Genomic DNA, 20713 nt, shown 5'->3' with positions numbered 1-20713 from the left:
ATCCATTTTAGTCTTTCAGCTTTCACTGACTTGGCCCAATCTTCTGAATCGTACTGATTCGTGTTGCTATTTGGTGTTGTCCTTTGGACTGGACTGCTGGTATCCAGACAACAAAGAGTGGGCTCATCCCAAAGACCGACTTCTAAAATGGTCTACAACCCCCTTTACCTAATAATCTTCCTTCTCCGCTACCATTGGTCAGTGGGTGGAAGGGGGGTAGAAGCGGTTAGGAACCCTAAATAAAGCAGGAAAGGTGAAAAATCTAAGCCTACATCCTAGCTCTTTTTTTTACTTCTTATTTTGAGACAGGATCTCCCTAATTTCAACGCTGGCCTTGAACGCACAATCCTGCCTTAACCTCTCTAGTTGCTGGGATTACAGACCTGCACCACCAAGCTCGGTTGTCTATAATTCATCAGTGCGGTGTCATGTGAGTTTCTGTGTGGGTCAGGTTTGGTTCTCAGGTTGCTAGCCTAAGAAATTTTAGCACGTAGGAGAAGTTGAACCGGAGTGTTGGCGGAAGTGGGCAAAAATACGGTGTTCTGGGAAAAGCATGTAGAGGGTTGGCAATGAGCAGGGTGTAGAGAAGGCAGGGTCTGTATCCTCAAAAGATGCAGGTTTGGGACCAAAGGAGATGGGAAAGGAGGGAGGTAGGGAATAAAGGAGGAAGGGTGGAAGGGAGAGAGAGAGAGAGAACATAAACCGTCCGAGTTTGTGTATGTCAGAGAGATGATGATTGTCAGTGCAGTGGATAAGGAAAACAGAACCGGAGGAAAATTAGTTCAGTTTTAACACCTGGCAACTGATGTTATGACTCAGCATATTTGTGAAGCAAGGATAGGGACAGTGTAATTAACCTTGAACTCCCATGTGCTGGCAGAGCTGGAACAACATCATGGTGGGACTATTGTCTGCCCTAGGCACTCATCAGTGGGCTGTGCCCTACTTTGGACAGTTCTTTAAAACCAAGCTGTCTTCTCTTTTTAATTATAGAATTGATGAGGATTCTTTGCAGTGGATTAAGAAAGCACAGAAATATTTTCTATAACCATGGCCCCTCTAGTAACAGTGTCTAATGTCTTCCATATCTGTCTAGGGTTTTCTCTCTATACATGTACTTAAATATCTTATCAGACTGGAACCATGATGTGAATACCACAGGTAATCTGCCATTTTCCATACAGCATAGCTGGAACTTTTTTTTTTTCCAGGTCAGCCAATGAAACAATCTGTCTGCCATCATGAGTCGGCACTTACTGTGTGTGATGGGAATTTAGACTCATGTGGCTCCTCCCTCATGTCCTACTGGTGCTTAATCTTGTCACATATCCCCAGCTGTGTTCTTAGAGTAAACCTTGTAACATGAAGCTGTGAGGGAGACCAAGAAGAAATGTCTCTCTTTCTCTCTCCCTCCCTCCTTTTTCTCTCCTCCCTCTCTAGTCTCCCTCCTCCCCAGGTGTTCTGAACAAAGCAAAAGTTTAAAGAGTCTTGGAGTTATGGGTTAATGGACTTTGGGAAATAGGGGTATTTGGGAATTGGTTGATCTTGAGTGGTGTAGGCGTGGCTACCAGAGCATAGCTGTTGCTGATTGGCTGGAAGAACATGAACCTGTCTCTGATTGACTGACTTTCAGAATTAAAGCTACGTTTGTTTGATTGGGTGATAGTGACACTTAGATTTCCCTGCAGCTGACCTGAGGTGGGGCCCCAGAATCTAAGGACGGTGTGGTGCCTTATTGTTAGCATGGTAAATCATTTTAGGTCCAGGCTAAGGGCTCACGCTATCTTTACCCAAAAGCATCTGCGCTTGATGCCCAGGCCACACGTGGTAGAAGGAGAGAGATCTCCAGAATCTACACGATGGAAGGAGAGAAGCCTCTTCTGAAAATTATCCTCTGACCTTCACACAAATGTGCATATAAACATCAAATAGATAAATAAAATGTAATCAAAATTAAAAGACCTCCTCCAAAGAGAAGTATTTTAATCTTGAGAGTAAAACAGCCAATTTGTCAAACCACTGATATTTGAAGCAATGAATGTATGGTCTAAAACGCCTTTGGAAACTGGTACTGTTGGGACAGACAGCTTGAGAGACACGGTGATGAACAGCCTTGAATAGCAGTGACAATGGCAAGCAGGCTCAGTGTCTTCAAAGCCCAGCCCCCGAAGGGGCAAAGTGGGTTTTGTAAGCCTCAGTAGAGACCTTGCCGTTAGCAAAGGCATTTGTGGTACAAGGTAGTTAGTAGTTGGGGATTAGGATGTGCAGAACTGTGGGTCAATCGCAGCCCCGTGACTCATTGGTTGTGTGACCTGGGCCCAGAGCATCTTAATTTTCTCAACCTGAATCTTTTCACTTACAAAGTGGGGGAAGTAACAGATTAGCTGCTGCAGAAATGCCGTGGGATCTAGTCACAGAAGCTGAGTCACAATACTAAAGATTGCTCCTCCCCACCCGTCTCTCTGTGTGTCTGTGTGTGTATGGCATGCGTGTATGTCTCCATATGCATGGATGGGAGCCTTCGTGTGCCGCAGCGCGCATGTGGAAATCAGAGAACAGCCTTGGGTGTCAGTCCTTGGGTTTCATTTGGTGTGAGATAGGGTCTCATTGTCTGCCTCTGCATTATGTCAGGCTAGCAGGCCCACCAGCTGCCAGGGATCCCTCCGTCTCTGTCTCCTTTCTCACTTTAGGAGCACAGGGGTTGCTGGTGTGTGGCAGTGGCACCGTCTGCAGCTTTACCTGTGTCCTAGGGACCCAAACCTAGGTTCTCATGCTTGTGCAGCAAGTGTTTTACCCAGCAAGCCGCCTCCTCAGCCCTGTTCTTGCTCACTGGCAAACTCAGTAATGATTACTGAGAAGCACTATGCATAGTATCAACAGCCAGCTGCTGCGTGCTCCCAGGACGAGCCAAATCAAGACGGACTCCATGTTCTGGAAGAGATTCCAGAGAAGATGGCAGGCACAGCACAGGCCCCTGAGAGGTGCAGGTGGGGACACTTGCTGTAATGAATGAATGAGAGCCAGGCCTAGCCCTAAGGAGGCAGAGGCAGGAGATTGGCTGAAAATGTGAGTCCAGCCAGGTTACATAGCGAGTTCCAGGCCTGTCTGAACTAAATATAGAATGAGACCCTGTCTCACACAGCCCCAACCAAAATGAGACAAAGAAGGTAATCAGGAAAGAAGGAAAAGAGAACAGAAGAAAGCAGTCACAAGAACATGTGTCGGGCAGTAAATCATGTAAGAAAAACAGATGAGCAGTCACAAGAGCAACGAAAAGAATAAAGGAAAAAAGGAAAAGCCACAAAAATGCTTACTTTTGTTAACTTTTTCCATTTGTTTTCTAAATTTTATACAATATTAGTGCAACTACACAAAGCAATTTTATTCCCTGGCCTTTGCTAAAGAGAACATGGGGAGGAAGTAAGGAAGGGAGAAGGGACCATTGGCATTTGGGTTACATTAAATTTAAAAATAACTATTTTTCAGTACTATAGAGAAGCCCATATTTGGCGATGTGAGTGGATTCTAAAAGTAAATTTAGCATGCTACAATCTGCAAATAACTTTTAATCTGTTAGTTGCTTAAGTATTTCTGTCGCCAGTGAGTAAGTCTGATTTATATTTGCATTTAAAGAAGCCATTTAGAGAAATGTCATTTCCAGTCATTGAAATGAAGAGCGTGAGAGTTTTTAGATTCACAAAAAGCTATTTTCTGAAGGTGGTCAGATTCTAAATGTAATGTGGCTGTAAAAACGCAGAAATGTCAGCCCACACCATAAAATGGAGCCAAGAAGTCAAAGATCACATTCAAATGAAGTTTTTAATAAACATTTCAGCCAATGAATAATTCACTGGCTCAGTAGATAATTGATGGGGGCAGTGGCTGGGGGTGTCTGTGGTGTGTGTGGGGAGTATTTGTGCTGGGTGTTGTCAGAGTTCATTGTGTCTACAAAATGCACAGCTCAGTATATTCTGAGCCAAATATGAGTGCTCACGAACCGGGAACACCAATTTGGGTTGCTCTAAGTGGCATTTTCCATTAGGGAGACAGTTACATGGACTTTCATAGTCGGGGGGAAAAAAAAGGCTTGATGGGACTGCAGGCAGCAGGTAGATTACAGCAAAGCTGCTAGGTCAATGCATTCAAAGGTTTTACCTGGTAGCTGATAAGGTTATGGTAGGTCAGATACACAAGGTGGGAAATAGGTAGTTATCCATGGGACTAGAGACAGCCCAAGGCAATTCTGGCTCTGGATGTGCGACATTCCAACTATTCTAAATCGCAAAATTCTATTCACTCTATCAGCTTTGTAAAGTTTTCAAGATGGATGTGGCTATTTAGGAGGATCCTTAATGTACAGTTGTTGCCAACTCTGCTAACTTATATTGGGCATGCCCTCCGTGGGCATGAATGGGATAGCTGCCAGGCTTTTCTGTCTCTGTGACACTATCCCATGGCATACCCTTTTCCAAACAGATGAAAAAGAAGTATGGCTGGAGAGATGGCTCAGTGGTGAAGAGCACTGACTGCTCCTCCAGAGGACCTGAGTTCAATTTCCAGCAGCCACATTTGTGACTGGCAACCATCTCTAATGGGATCTGATGCCCTCTTCCGGAATGCATGAGTACATGCAGTCAAAGCATACATACATACAGAAATAATTTTCTTTTAAAGAAGTCTTTTTTTTTTTGTGGAGGGGGACTTTTCATTTTTACAGTTGAACTTCTTATTAGAGATATGATGGAATTGTGCAGACTTTATCCCTACAGTATCCCAGTGCTAAGAGAAAGCAGTAGGTCTCTCTGCAGGATGGCATGAAGAAGAGGTCCTCATAAAGGGTTATTTCAAAGTTCCTTATTTCTGCTTTCTACCTTAATTAATAAGTTGTCAGTGCTTGTCTAACTCAGAAAAAAATAGAACTGCAGGGGTTGGGGGAGATAGTTCTGCTAGTGACTCAATAGCAGTCTAAGTATGAGGATCTGGCTATGGCTCCCCTGCAGCCATGCAGAAAGCTGGGCATGGAGAACACCTGTAATCCTCATGCTAGGGCTAAGGTAAGACAGAAAGATCCCTGAAACCTTAGCCAGTCTACTGAATCAGGACTGAAAGTCAGAACAGAATGGGGGGGGAAGAGGGGAAAGGAGGGGGAGAGACATTCTATAAATTCTGATACATGGGATTTTCATCATCAGGCCGGTCTATCTAAATATTTTCTAATTTTTTAATGTTGATTTTATTGGAACCCATGAACATGAATATATGAACCCATGAATAAACAGCAGTTTGTTATAAATTTTACAAAATGTTTGATGCTATTTTTAGGTCCTATCTAGGTCCATTTTTGAAAATACGGAATTATGTATAGATGTGGAGGGGAAGGGTTGCCTGCATTTTGAGTGCAGGTGCCATTGGAGGCCACAAGAGGGCATGAGATGTCCTGGTGCTGTGGTTACAGGAAGTTGAGAGCCATCTGACAGGTGCTGGGAACTGAACTCTTAACTGCTGAGCCATCTCCCTGAGCCTCTTTATTGTCATTCCCCATTTTTATCTTAACTTCCCTGAATTCAGATGTGTAGCTTATATGACACTAATTCAGTTTTCTATTGATTTTCTTGGTATCTAATAAATAACAATGTTTGCAAAAACGTGTATGTTCTTGCAAAGTATTTCTCTTAGTAGTAGATCCATCATTTTATACCTGTACTCATCAATCCTGGTCCTCAAATCCCGTGTCCATGCTGTTTATCTGATACCTCAAACACTCAGAGAGGCATAATATAAAGAAGTCTCTCACTTCCACTTATTTTTCTTTTTGAAAGCTTTCCTTTTGGTGCTAGGTGTCAAACCCATGACCTCACACCTGCCAGGGATGCTTTCTCATTGAGCTATATCCTCAGGCTTACGACTTTTTGTTTTATAAGTTTGGGCACTGATGTTATTATGTGTATATGTGTTTACAACTCTTGCAGCTTTGTACTGAGTTTCTTTTATATGCAGTTCTTCATATTCTGCTTTTTATCTTCAACTTCTATATAGGCAGGGAACTCCGTTTGTTAGTTCTCCTTTATTGTTGTTGTTAATACTAGTGTGTACAAATTATAAATTTAAAATTCATGATAAATTTCCACATACACGCATACTCTGCTTGGATCATGTCTACCATCCTCGCCCCCACCCCCACCACCCCCAGTCCCTCTTTCGGCTAGTATTTGTGAAAATTTCTTTTTCGGGCTTTTATTTCCAGCCTGTCTCTTTCACTATTTTTCCTATTTCTGTTTTAAATATTACATATCACAGTTGTGAATGTCTGTTTCTTGTAATTCCATCACTATTTATTTCAAATAGCTACTTTGAAAGCCAAGTCTTGGAAACTTTCTTTTAAATATTGAGTTTAGACCTAGAATAATACTGAACCCTATTGTGCTCATTAGACACTTTTTTTTTCCCCTTTTTGGCTTTAGTTTTTCAAGACAGAGTTTCTCTGTGTAGCCTTGGTTGTCCTGAACTTGCTTTGTAGACCAGGCTGGCTTTGAACTCACAGAGATCCGCCTGCCTCTGCTTCCTGAGTGCTGGGATTACAGACGTGTGCCACCGCGACCCACATTCATTGTGTGTTTTTTATCCACCCTTTTATGAGGGTTATTTTTACTAATGTGTGTGTGGACAGAGGTGTATGACAGATTTGTGTAGGTGTTGTTGGAGGCCAGAGGACATCGGGTCCCCTGGAGCTGAGGTGACAGGCAGCTGTAAGCAGCCAGGCTTGGGAACCAAACTCGGCACCCAAGAGCAGCATGAGCTATGAGCCATCTTCCCAGTCCTATCTTTTTCTTATTTTCAATTTATCTTTCAAGGGAACAAAGTAGCACTCATGTTTACCTTATGCATCCATTCTTCCTTCTTCTGCCTTCTACGTCCTTGCTCTTTCCTTTCTAAAAATTTCTCTCCAAATTATACTTCGTATGCCAACTAGAATTATTTCTCTTACCATTAAGAAAATGCTGAGGCCAGCAACAACAAACAACAAAACAAAACAACAACCAAGGGAACGCTGGGGTTGTGTTCTTAGGCCTCGCTTCTCCTATCATCCGCTTGCTGGATGACTGTCATCACCGGGACCAGCAAAAGATCTTCAACAGAGAACACGCAGCGGTGTCTTACGCTTCCACACTTCATGAGATATCCGACACCTTTCCTGCGCCTATTATTTGTAAGTCTACGCAACGGTCTAAGAGACTGACAGCCTCTTAATTATTCTGGTGCAGGGAATTATTTTTGTGGACTTTAATACTTGACTTTTGAGGATAAATTCCTTGAAATGACTGGTTGAAAGGGGGAAAAAATGTAAGTCCTTACCACGTGTCTCTAAATTACCCTCCTGAAAGGTCACACTCTTTCGTATGGACATTTTCCTTCAGAGTGTGGGACATCCCGGGTAAATAGCTACTACTCGCTTCCCAAGATCGTTTTTTTTCAGTCACGTGGTGTCGGGAGCCAGGCAGTGGGTCTGGTTGGATGTTGGTCTTGGAATGAGCAATTTAGAGACTCTTCTCAGTCCTCTCACTCCTGTGGCGAACTCAGCACTCAGAGTCCCACTGGCTCACCTTTAGAGGTGTGTCAGCTGTGTGGACCCGTGTTTCCGAAGGCCACTGGGAGGCTGGGCTGTGATCTCAGAAGTTCCTCAGCATCCCTAGGCCCCTGTGTGTGAGACAAACGGGTCCCTACTTTTGCCTTCTCAAGAAGCAAGGGTATGGCTAAATCATGGCGAGGTCAGCTCGCTTCTCTGCCTTCTCCGCTTTTCTTCTGCTCCTCGGGGAGAAAGGGGAGGACGCGGGCTGTGGTGGGGCCACGGCTGCCAGGGTGCACCGCAGGAATCTGCAGAGCAGGGCTAGGACCCTGTCAGGGGACTTGCAGTCCTGCCGCTGCGCACAAAGCCTGCCCTTGTCCGGCTCCTCGCTCCTCCTCGCTCTTCCAGCGCTCAGACCTCCCAGGGTCCTGCAGGCTCCGTCTGTGGAGCCGGGTGTCCTGACCACGCCCATGAGGGGACGTGACGCCTGCCGCGGACTCCGCGGACTCAGCCTTCCCCAGCAGTTGGGGCCCCGGCTCCGGGGGGAAATCTGCTCCTAAGAACAGGCCTGCAGCCTGAAGGATTGGGTTTCCGCAGTCAAGGGGCGAGGGGCTTGGGTAGGAGGAGAGGAAAGAGGCTTTCTGAGCACGAGTCAGGGAGAACTGAATCTCACAGAGGTGGTAAAGGTGGCCGGGTCATAGTCACCTCTGCAGCAGGTCAGGGTGCAGGGATGGGCAGAGGTGCCTACAAGTGCCCTGCTCCTCGGCAGATTTTTTGCAGTACCCGACATGGGCAACCTCAGGACACACCATGGCCAGACTCTTTCTCTGACAGGCTGTTTGTGCCTGGGGTTTGCGGGTAGGTGTGTAGGTGGGGGGTGGGGGATGTTACACGGGCAACAACCTTACCTAGTAGTCCATCTTTTCTACTTACAGTCCCTCCCCACCCGCCGCCCCACACACACCGTATCACGAGGAGCCTTTTGCCAATGACGGGCGCAAGCAAGGCACCGCTGTGATGAAATCCACATCTTAACCGATAACCTGCTTCCCAGCTTCTTGGAATGCAGGCTGAATTCAAGCCATCTCTACTCCATGCTCTACTCTTAGCATCCATTCATTGAGCGCCCCAGTGTTCCTTGCCTACAGATTAAGCAAAACATGCTCCCTGGGAAGGTTGAAGGCAGTTCTCCAAGGAGCATCTCAAGCAAAAAGGGATAAAGTGCTAAAGAGGTCAAAAATGGGACCTAAGGAAAGAGAGAAGCAAGGAACCACAGCAGGCACTCACTCCAGAGGCAAACCAGGGCCCTGTTGGAAACCAGGGCAGCCCTGTCATTTCTCCCCGAGTCTTGCTATTTTTGCCCAGCGCGTTCAGGCAAGATTTCACATTCACGTCCAGGCTGCAGAATCCTTGGCCTCGAGGCTGATACGGTTTGCTGAGTAGGCTTGGGAGCGTTTCCGGATGGATAGTCAGGATCAGAGGTGCTGGAGTTGGAGCTATCTGAACATAGGACCATAGGCTGAATCCTCTAGCCATCTTGTCCCCTGGTACTGGGTGTGCCCACATTTCTCTCCTGCTCACACACCTTCAATGACTCCCCGTGACGACTGTGCGTTTCTGTCTTAGCATTTGGCACTATGACAACCAGTACTTGCTAGGTGCTCACAGCGTGCTGCATCTTGAGCTGATCTTGTCCTACCTTATCTGGTGGTACCGGTGCTTCATGAACAAGAAAAAGGAATAGCTCCTCATTTACTCGAGGTCGAGTCTGAGACTAGAATCTTTTTGTCCTTCAACCTGAACTTCCTCTCTCTCTTTTTTTTCAGCTTCTTAACTTTCAAAATTTTAATTTGTGTGTGTACATGTACATGCCACAATATATATGAAGAAGTCAGAGGCGACTTCCGGTGACCAGTCCTCTCTTACCATGTGGGTCCTGGGGATCTTGCTCTCAGGTCCTCAGCCTTGGCAGCAGGTATCTTTAGTCTCAGCTTTCCCTCTCCCACCCCCCACACATACCGCCACTGAACTTAAATTTTTGACTGTCATGCCTTTCATGGGATCATGGTCCCGAGGACTGTGTGGTCTCTGTTAAATGACTTTTCGAAGATGCTTGAAATCTGGGACGAGACAGGAGAAGCAGCACTTAAGACCATCGGGTCGGGAAGCCTTGGGAGTCACCAGCCTTTTCGGTTCTGTCTCTTTCCCACCTGCATCCACCCGTTGTGTCTCGCCTCCACCACCCTTGAACTCAATGGGCTGCAATGTTCTGGTGAGTGACAGCAGCCCCTGGGCTTCTCAGGTGATCCTGTCTGCAGAGGTCGAAGGCGGCCCAGGAAGAGGCCGCGGTGTCCCTGCCTGCCTCTCTCAAGTGCTCACCTTGATCTGCCAACACTTTGGTTACAACTCAAGAGAACTGACTGTCTATAATGGAGAAGTATAACTGAGGATAATGAGCCAGATAGTGTATCCCCTAGGGACCCCTTCCCGATGTCTTATAGACAGGAATCACAATTAGAAAGAGTAAAAGGTTACGGTGTTCTTGGCTTTTCCAAGATCTCAGGAATTTCAATGGAGCTGAGGTGGTAGAAGGCCATTTGTCACAGGCCTTTGCTGGGTTTTGCCCATGGCCCACGGCCTGGTAGGCCCAAAGGTCAAGTGAGGCAGTTGAGGAAGAAACGTTCCCTGTGCAGCATCCGAGGCCCACTCGCAGGAGATAATGGGCCCCTTTCAAGCAACCCCGCTTACAGCCAGGACACTATTCCCAGAGGGATGGGCCGTGAATGGTCATCTGTGTGCCCAGATGGACCAAGGCCTGGCCTGCAAGGGAGGAGACTTGGGTTCTGGTTTCTGTTTGTGAACCCAGGGGCTCTGGAGTACTTCAGTAAATAAACACCTATTTATTGAGCTCCTACTGTGTGCAGGGCACTGTGGGGGGACACAAAGAGGCACTGATTTGAAAAACCACAGATCAGAATTTATGCATGCAAATGATCTTCCCTTGGGAGGAGACTGGGTACTCGCAGAGTCAGTGAAGCCGCCACATTGGAGACCCACAGTGAGGACCCACCCCAGCTCCAGTTCCAAAGCGTCTTGAAATTCCACGGTGGAAACGATCATTGCTTTAAAATTCAAAATAGCCGTTTGTTATCTGGAGGGTTTTCATTCTCTGCCAAAGACGAGACAGGCATTGTTTTGTCTTTACTTTGCTGGGTCTTGTCTGAGACTTGTCTGAGTGTCTGTAACCCAGGTCGACACAAGTTCTCTATGTAGCTGAGGATGATCTGACAATCCTCCTGCCTCCACTTCCCAAGTTCTGGGATTACAATCTTGTGTTACAACACCCAGCTTTATGCTGTGCTAGTGTCTGATCCAGAGCTTCTGAAACCCTGAGCAAACACTCTACCAACTGAGCCGCAGCCCCGGCCCACGAAGAATTGAGGATGAGAATGTTCTAGAAGGGCTCATGGTCTGCTAGGGCGATCTTCAGGTGTGTCGGGCTGAGCACCAGTGTACCACAGACATCCTTGGCATTCTGGGGAACAAAAGGAGAGGGAATGGGGCTCATCTAAGGAATCCCTGGAAAGGAGAAGTTGACAATACTGAGTAAACCCTCTGGGTAGTAGGTGTTCTGCTCAGCGCTTTACCTGGTCGATTATCTTGATTTATTATTTCCACCTTTCAAGGGGAAAACAACAGGTACACCCTTTGTCCAAACTGTAACCAGGTGGAAACAGAGGCAGGGAGAGAGCTTAAGCAACTCTCCCAGGATCACGCAGCAGGCAAGCAGATTCAAGCCCTGCTAATCCAAGGCTAGTCTACCTGTTTAACATTGCTTCTCTAGGAGGAAGGGGAGAAGACTCGAGGCTAACCAGCTAACACAACCACACAGCGATGAGACTGCTTCTCCTGGCTCTGGAGGTAGTTTCCAAAGAGGATGTGTGGGCTATGGTACCGTTGTTGGATGGAGTGCCTGGCCTCCTGAGGGGACGCCTGTGGAGTGTTGGAGGGACCAGCTGCTGGAGGCTTTCCACTTCTTGCTGAGTGGCCACAGGCAGGTTCCCTAAGGCCTGGGCATTTGTTTCCTCACCTCTGAAGTGAGGTTAATTTGGCAGCATTCTTAAGAGGGGTCGTAGACAGTTAGAGCTGTAATGATAGGGTGCCCCTGACCGAGGAGCTGATAACAATCTGGAGGCTTGGAAGGACAAAGTCAAGGCATGGGCACTCCAAGATCTGAGGAGGTCTTCTTCCTGACTGCCAGAGGCTAATCTTCTCACTTGGCCAGGAGAAGGAGATCCTTTTCTCTCAAGAAAGGCACCCTAACTTCCTTCCCAAGAGCTCCACCATTGTGATTTAATTTTCTCCTCAAGCCACGGCCAAGCCATACAGTAGCACTGGAGGTTAAGATTCACCACATGGATTTGGGAGGCACCTAAACATTCAGTCCACAGCAAGGCCCCAAGATGATAACTTACGTAATGCATCAAGCAGACACAATACTTCCTGGATGTTTAACTCCCTTTCTCCTCTCGGGGGTGGTCATTTCCTGGCTCTGTACATCCTTACTGGGGACCAGGCTCTCATCTGACACCAGCCAATCAGGCAAAGGAGAGAGGAGGAAGGCACTAAAGCAAAGCTCCATGTCTCAGAGTGTTGGCTTCCTCAGATGGGTCACCCTCACATAGAGTGACTGTGAGCATCAGATGAGTTTAGATCACCAGAAAGTGCTTGGAGCATTCCAGGTACATTGTAGAGGGTTTCATTGAATTTGCTAGCATTTGGTTTGTTTTGTCGTCCCCCCCCACACACACAAAAGTTTTGGTTGGGGTGGTTCCACACGCTTATAATCTTGGCACTTGGGAGGTGGGGGTAGAAAGATTAATTCAAGACTAGCTTTAGTTACAGAGCACGTTTGGAGCTAGATGAGACCATCTCAAGAGAAGAAAAAAAAAGTGAATTTCCATGTGGTTCAAACCATGGAGCCTGCCTGTGAGTGCCAGTGCGTAGCAACAGTTGCCATGCAATCTTGTGTGGATGTTGGCTTTCATGTCTGCACACACCCAGAGTTCCCTGAAGTGGCCAGTGGCTCCTGTCCCCCACCCCCCAGTGTTAGAATTGAGACCCCTGGTTTATTCCTCTCTAATCAGTTAGAAAGGCCCACGTTTTCAGGGTGTTGGAGAGAGTCTCCCCAGAGGGACAGACTCAGGGTCTTTCTGGCTGTGACTGCTATTCCTTGTGCTGCCTTCCTGATGGAGTCTGGGATGCTCTGCTCACGGAGAGTCCAGGGCCACTAAATGAACTGGACGACAGGCTGACCTGACCTGTCTCTCTCCGGGGGCCTTTCTCTCCCCTCCCTATAACTGACCTTCCGAGTTCTGGCTGAAGAGAGACGTGGAAGCCAGCACCATGTTAGCTCTTGTGGTTTCCGTAGCTCCCTGGCTCAAGAACTCTGCCTCTGTCTCTTCTCTTATTTGGATTTTTTCCTTCCTAGTTCAAGAACTCTTCTCTCAGCTGGGACCATGGTGGCACATGCCTCTCATCCCAGAACCCAGGGAAACAGAGGCAGGCTGATCTCTGTGAGTTCGAGGCCAGCCTGGTCCACAGATCGAGTTCCATGACAGGCAGGGCTACACAGAGAAGCAGTGTCTCAAAACAAACAAACAAAAAAACCCACAGGCAGAGCTCTGAGAATCCTGCGGAAGAAAAGGGCGAAGGATTGTAGGAGCTAGAGGGATCAAGGGCACCACAAGAAAACCCACAGACTCAACTAACCTGGCCTGATACCGGCTCACAGAGATTGAACTGACAACCTCGAAGCCTGCTTGGGTCTAACCTAGGCTCTCTGCATGTATGTTACAGTTGTGTAGCTTGGTCTCATGGGACTCCTAGCAGTGGGAGCAGGGGCTGTCTCAGACTTTTTTTTTTTTTTTTTTTTTTTGCCTGTTTTTGAAACCCTTTTCCTCATACTGGGGTTGCCTTGTCCAGCTTCAGGGTGAGGGGAGGCACCTAGACTTACTGCAACTTTTATGCCATATTTGGCTGATATGCTTGTGTAACCTACCCTTTTCTGAAGAGAAATGGAGGGTGAGTGGATGGAACAGAAGGGAGGTTGCAGGGGAGTCGGGTAGGGTGTGTGTGGGAGACCCAGAGAAGAGGAGGGAGGGAAAACTGCAGTTTTGATGTAATATATGAGAATGTTTTTAAAATGCAACCGTTAAATAAAGAGATCTTCCCTCATCTGCAGTGCTCTCTTGACCTGGAGAAAGACAGAGATAGCCTGAGATCCTGAGAAAACACTGGGGACCTTTTACCTCTGGGTTTTCTCCTTCCTCCAAGAATAAGTCCTGTCACAGATAACACCATCCACAAAGTCAAAGGACACACTCGGAGGACATGCCTGTCTGTGCACCTTGAAAATTGAGAGGAAAAAGGCCAAAAGCCGAGGGGAGTGTCTTTGAACACATGAGCAGGGAGTTCCAGGAAACACTGCTTATTATTCTTGTTTCATTTTTACAGTTTTCATCTTAACATATTGGTTTTCTACAGCGGTTTTACAGATTCACAGATCATGCAGGGAATTTAAGATATACTGTTAAATGAAAAAAATCGTCAGAGACAGGACACAATGTTACCCTCTGAGTAAGAAAGAAACTACCGTGTGAAAGAGGAGAATTGACGCTCTGTTTAATAGTTTCAGTGTCTTGCTGAGTGACTAATATTTTCATTAGTCCCTGCCACCTGTCTGTTGAAAACTTTTGGATGAAGATACTCTGAAAATTTCCATACTTCTAACATAAAGCATTTTTCCACTATAAAACTTTCCTAGCTTTCTGCCTTCATGTAATCAGTGTCAAAATTTTCCAGAATTTTCATCTCTTTTGCCTTCTGTACATAATTCCTCTGGGGTACATTTTTTTACATAGAATGATTACACTTTTAATTTTTTTTAATCTTCCTCCTTTTTCCCTTAAATTGAAGCTTAGCCATGTCTCTTTCAAATGGGTCTGACAATTAAAGAGCACATATATTAATACATATTATTCACATACAAGTTAATTGTGTATAAATAGGTTAAGATACATATATAATCCACATAAATAATAAACGCTTAATAAAGTAATTAAGCATCATGATCTACACCCAGCTGATGCTCCCCTGCAAATTCTCACTTAACATTTCATTAGCTTGGAATAACACATTTATCATCCCTACCTGAGTTTTGTAAGCTGGCACATTCTGGTAAAGGACTCATGTAGTTACTGGAACCCCTCCCTGTCTATCTGCTTCCTTCTTTCCTCCTTTCCTTCTTTCCTTCCTTCCTTCCTTCCTTCCTTCCTTCCTTCCTTCCTTCCTTCCTTCCTTCCTTCCTCCTTTTCTTCTTTCCTTCCTTCCTTCCTCCTTTCCTTCTTTCTCTCCTTCCTTCCTCCTTTCCTTCTTTCCTTCTTTCCTTCTTTCCTTCCTTCCTTCCTTCCTTCCTTCCTTCCTTCCTTCCTTCCTTCCTTCCTTCCTTCCATCCTTTCTTCTTTTGCCTTCCCCACCTCCCCTGAAGCCACTGCCATTATCCCATGACCTCCACCACCAACTTCTATGTCTTCATTAACCCCCTCCCCTACCACCATGGTAGTTTCTTTACCTCCATTGCACCCATTGTTCCCACCCCACTGCCATCTCCCCCTTTGGCTTCACTGTAAGTGGTTACATCACACCTGTCGTCACTGGTCCACCATTCCCACTCCCCTCATGACCCCTGCCACTATGTGCCATTATCGTCACTGTCACTTTTTCTACCACCATCACCATCATCTCCACTTCTATTCCAGCCAACTTCATCACTTCCACCGCTATTTCTCCACTATTGCCACGAATCCATCCATCCACCATCCTCACTTTCATCTTCATCATCTGTGTGTCTGTCTTTCCTGCATGTTCCTTGATGGTTTGATCTCTGCTACCAATCTCACCAGCACAACCACCACCACTAATACCAGTGTGGCTATAGCCATTTCTCTGTCCTTAGTACTCAGCTTCTTCCAGGTCCTCACCAAATCAGATTTTTCTTAATTATATCCATGGCCATATCCCTGTTACTGGACACAGAAACCTTGTATATGGGTATTGCCTTAAAGTGATATCTATATTAAAAACAAGACAAGGAAGAAAACTGTATGAAGAAATATTGCTCAAAGTCCAGGGGCAAGGGTATTCACAGACCTTCTTCTGTACTAGAGTGTTCAGTAGCTCTTAGTACCAACAGGTCAGGTGCCAACAGGTGTGTGCACCGGGTCCACAGTTTCCTGCTCTGAGTCCAGCTTCCCCACCATTCTCAGAACTCAGATCTCCAGGTTTAAGAAGCTCAAGTGATGCCAGGCTGGCTTTAAGGAGTGGTCATTCCACTTAGTTCTTGGTCTACCCTGCCTGGGAGACTTGCTGAGAAAGCATGATGTTCTATGCAATTTCGCCCTCAAATGGTTACATGTAAACTCTAGCATCTTTGCTTCCCTTAGTCATCGCTATGACTCTCCTTGAACCAGTATAACAAAACTCTCTTTCAATCTCTATTTGCTTCCCTGCTGCTCTGATGTGGATTAATTCCAGATGTTTGCAGTTCTGGGTAAAGTAATGCTTCCTGACATCTCTCCCAAACCATTCTTGCCTTGAGATTGCTTCCTGTTTCCATCATCTTATAATTCTGAGTCTTCTCCGTATTTCTTGACGCCATGCTCTGAGTACTTCTTTTTTTCCTTGCCTTTGAAAATGAATGAGACAAGCCTTTAAATCTGTGTTCTAGGTCAAACCCTCTATGCTCTAAAAGGTACAATTATCCTTTCCTAGACATCTTTTAGTATAGTAGTATAGTATAATCAGTCATGGCACCCTAAGAATCACGTGGTCATTTGTCTATCCATATCTAGACGTGACTCTTCAGAGTGGAATTCCAATGGTTAGGGACACTGCCATCAAAGTCTCCTGAAGACCTGGTGGCTGTCTCCTGCTCTGGCTCCTCACTACCCTCCACCCCTCCTCCATGCTCCTGGCCAGATACTAATCTCTCATCTCTCTGTGCCTTTGTAGGGGGAGGAGACCCTCCCACCTGGAGCATCCTTTCTCTTCTTGGGAACCAAGCCCCATCTCAGCAGAAGGTTCCTGGAAACATTCTCTGATGTTCCCACAGGCCATAAAAGGACAATATGTGGCTGAAAGAAACAGTGCTTCTATGAGAGGAATTCCACCTTAGGATTTGTACAGGAGGAAAATGTAGGGGACATGGATGGGACAGGCAGTGATCCCTGTGTGTCAGGGGTGGGGTAGTCCCACCCAGCAGTGCTTGCAGCAGGGACTTCTGGGTTCCTATGTTTGCTTGAATAAATTTCCCAGTTGGTAAATATGTTTTTCTTTCCTTCTGCGACAGTTTGTAGTTTCAATAGCTGAGCCCAGCAGGTTTAGTTTTAGGAGATCCTTCTTTGGAACTGTAAGTTTACGTCTTTCCTAGACTTTCAATAGGGATTTTAAAATAGTTTTGTGGCTTCCTGTGGACTGTTTACTTGTAAAACAGTAACACATTTTATTTTATTTTTTTACCCTGACAACGTTTTCTATATTTCTTCTTACTAAAAATGACAGAGTTCTTTGGTTCTCCCCTTACCACCAGGGGATAGTTTAATCAGGTTGTGTGTGGTTGAGGTAGAAGCTTACGAATACCTCATGTCACTCGCTGATACCAAGCTCCATGTATGTCCTGGCCCGGTGGGTGCTTAACCACAGTGCCCTAGGCCATGCTTGTTGATCTCTTCTCAAACATTCCTTCCATTCTGTGTTTGAATGGGGCTGTTGCTTCTTTTAGAAAAGATGTCATGGTGAGCATGCCGTGTAGAAGGTACACAGCCAATGAGGGTGGATATGGTGCTCCCCACCCACCATAAATTTCAGAATTCCATAAACACTGTCTTTCACTGGTACTGCCTGTGGGAAAAGAGATGAGTATCAAGATGGAAAGAGGTCAAGTGGAGGTCTAGCTCTCTAGACGTAGAACCAGCTCTACTATGGTTTGAGACCAGTGAGCTGAAGCCATAGTGTTCAAGAATACCTTTTTCCTGTTCCTCCAACAGCAAACACACACACACACACACTGTTTATGCACAGAGCAGGTAATTCCAAAACACAGTTAGTAGGCTGTTGTTCTTGTACTCAAATAGAGCTCCACAAGACTCAACAAGTTTAGATCTGGAAGCCCCGCCTCCTCTTTCTGGCTCTTTGATAAACAGTGCCCATCCAGGTCTCACTTGCTCCTTTCATACATTACCAGTCTCCCTCTTGAACTGAAGCATGCAGCCCTTAGCGTGGCCCTTTTTGATGTTTAGATTCTCTTTCCATCTGTTCCTGAAATCTTACAAAATTACATTTTAATTTTATCTAGATTAAAGGGTGTCATATACTTTGAATAAAGCTGCTATTGACATTTGTGTACTACCTTTTTAATAGCCATCCTCCTTTCTGTTGTTTATAAACCAAATGTGATTAAACCAATTTACCTTTTCACTTATCAGAGATAACCTTTGGTATTGTCAATCATTTTAATTATAGACTTTCTGTTGGGTGTGTGGTAATGTCTCATTACAGTTTCACTTGTTGATTATTAATAATGTTCGATATTTTTTCTGTCTTAGGAGGTGTTCTAATTTGGGTTCTGTTGCTGTGAAAGAAATGATAATCAAAAGTAACTTACGAGTTTGTTTTATCTTACAGGTTATATCTGTTATTAAAGGAAGCTAAGGCATGAGCTGAAGGCAGGATCTTAATGAAGAAACTACTACTTAAACTACCTCCGGTTTGCTCAGCTGCCTTTCTTATACAGCCCAGACCCTCCTGCCTACAGATGGAACTGCTGAAAATGAGCTGGGACCTCCCACATTAATGAGCAATTAAGAAAATGTCTCATAGACATGCCACAGGCCAAACTGATTAGGAAAGTTCTTCAACTGAGGTTCCCTTTCCCCAGGTGACTCTAGGTTTATGTCAAACTGACACCTAGAGATCAATATGATAGAAAGAATTTGGCTCTCCATTATTAAGTTTATACTAAAATCCTTTTCCAGTTTTACTTGAGTTCTCTCTCTCTTATTAACTTGGTGGCATCCTTAAAATATATTTAGGACTATTGTGTCAGTTATGTGTATTAAACTGTCTCCTAATATTTATTTGGCTTATCTATTATTGTTGTTGTTATTATGTGTCTCTGCTCATGAGTGTTGGTACCCACGGAAACCAGAGGTGTCAGATCCTCTTGGAGCTGGAGCTTCAGGCAGTTGAGAGCCACCTTATTATGGGTGCTGGGAACTGTGCTTTGGTCCTCTGCAAGAACAGTGCATTCTCTTAACCACTGAGCCATATCTCTGGCCCTCTGTTCACATTCTTAGTGAAGTCTTTTATGAAGGACTTCAGTGAAGTCATTATTTCTTCTTTTTAGTGGCTAACACCATTGTGTTCCATTTAAGAAATTCTTACTTTTTTCAAGGTCATGGAGACATTTTTCTATGTTTTCTTTTAGAAACTTTATTAATTTTACCCCTCTAATTCAGATGTGCAATCCACTTAAAATTATTTCTTGCATGAAGTTTTAGTAACACATTCTGATGGCTTTTCTTGGTTGTCAGTGTGGCTACATCTGAAATTAACTAAATTAGCAACTGGCCACACCTCTGAGGGGATTTGTTTCTTAATTAAATCATTTGAGGTAGTAAGACCCATTTCTCATCCAGATCTTGGAGGTGGGGAGATCCACACTTAATCTGGGTCACATCTTCTGCTGGTAGCCTACATAAAGGACATGGAAGAAGGAAGCTTGCTCTCCCTTTGCTTGCTGGCTCTTGATCTTGCTGGATAGTCCACGCCTTCATTGGCATTAGCGCCTATTTCTTCAGTATTCCAGAGTTTAATGAAGATCATCTGAGGCATCCAGGCTCATGGACTGAACAACTACTAGATTCTTGGACATCCCATTGATAGACAGACATTAGACCATAGCCTATAACCCATTCTAATAAATCCCCCTCTCTCTTTGTATATGTACTATATATATATACATATAAAGAGTATGCATATATAGAACATGTATGTGTGTGTGTGTTCGTTCTATAAATTCTGTTCCTCTAGAGAGCCCAGACTAATACAAACATGAAAATTTTGTTCTGAGTAATCTATTAATTACACCAGTACCATCTATTGCAGGACAGTTTGTCTACTGAATAGCAGTGGGGGGGGGGGGGTTGTCGTCATTCATAGCAGATTTGTCCCCAAACTTTAAACAGCTCAAATGTTTGGAAATGAATAAACAAAGTTAAGTATACTCATAGAATGAAATACTACTGAGTAATGAGAGTGAATTATTGATAGAGGGATAGTATATCCAGAAGGAATTGGGGAAGGTAAATATGATTAAAATACATTGAACATAACTCTAGAATCATTAATAAAATGGGGAATCTCAAAATTACTGAGGAAAGGAAGACAGAGACAAATCACCGGTGCTATTTTGTTCCAGTGACATGAAGAAAGACTACCGGGCGATGACAAAAGTGAGAAGAGAGGGTTATCATTGGGAGACAGGCATTGATCAGGCAAAATGGTTTGAGTGTGTGTATGTGTGTGTTCATGTGTATTCTTGTGTGTTCATGAGTGTTTGTGTGTGTCTGTGTAGAGGCCAGAGGCTGATGTCAAGCGTCTTCCTCTATCACTATCCACCTTAGGTTGTTGGTTGGTTGGCTGGCTGGCTGGCTGGCTGGCTGGATGGCTGGTTGGTTGGTTGGTTGGTTTGTTGGCTGGCTGGCTGGCTGGCTGGTTGGTTGGTTTTGAGGCAGGGTCTCTTGCTTAACCTGAAGCTCACCTACTCAACAAGATTAGCTAGACTGCAAAGTCCAGAGATCCTATGTCTCTCCCTCCCCAATGCTAAGATTTTGGAGACATGCCACAACTCATTAATTTTAAGTGGGTCCTGAGCATCTCAACTTAATTTCTCCTGTTTGCATACAACAAGCACTTTACTTGTGCTGTGTGTAGTCACACTACTGTGAGATGAGGAAAGGAGTGAGCATCAGCTAAGAAAACATTCAGAGTAATGAGACTTGTTAATGTATTGGCTGTGTTATTCCCATT

The sequence above is a fragment of the Meriones unguiculatus genome, chromosome 14, assembly GCF_030254825.1.
Source record: "Meriones unguiculatus strain TT.TT164.6M chromosome 14, Bangor_MerUng_6.1, whole genome shotgun sequence".
Lineage (NCBI taxonomy): Eukaryota > Metazoa > Chordata > Mammalia > Rodentia > Muridae > Meriones > Meriones unguiculatus.
Note: the sequence above shows the minus strand (reverse complement) of the source record.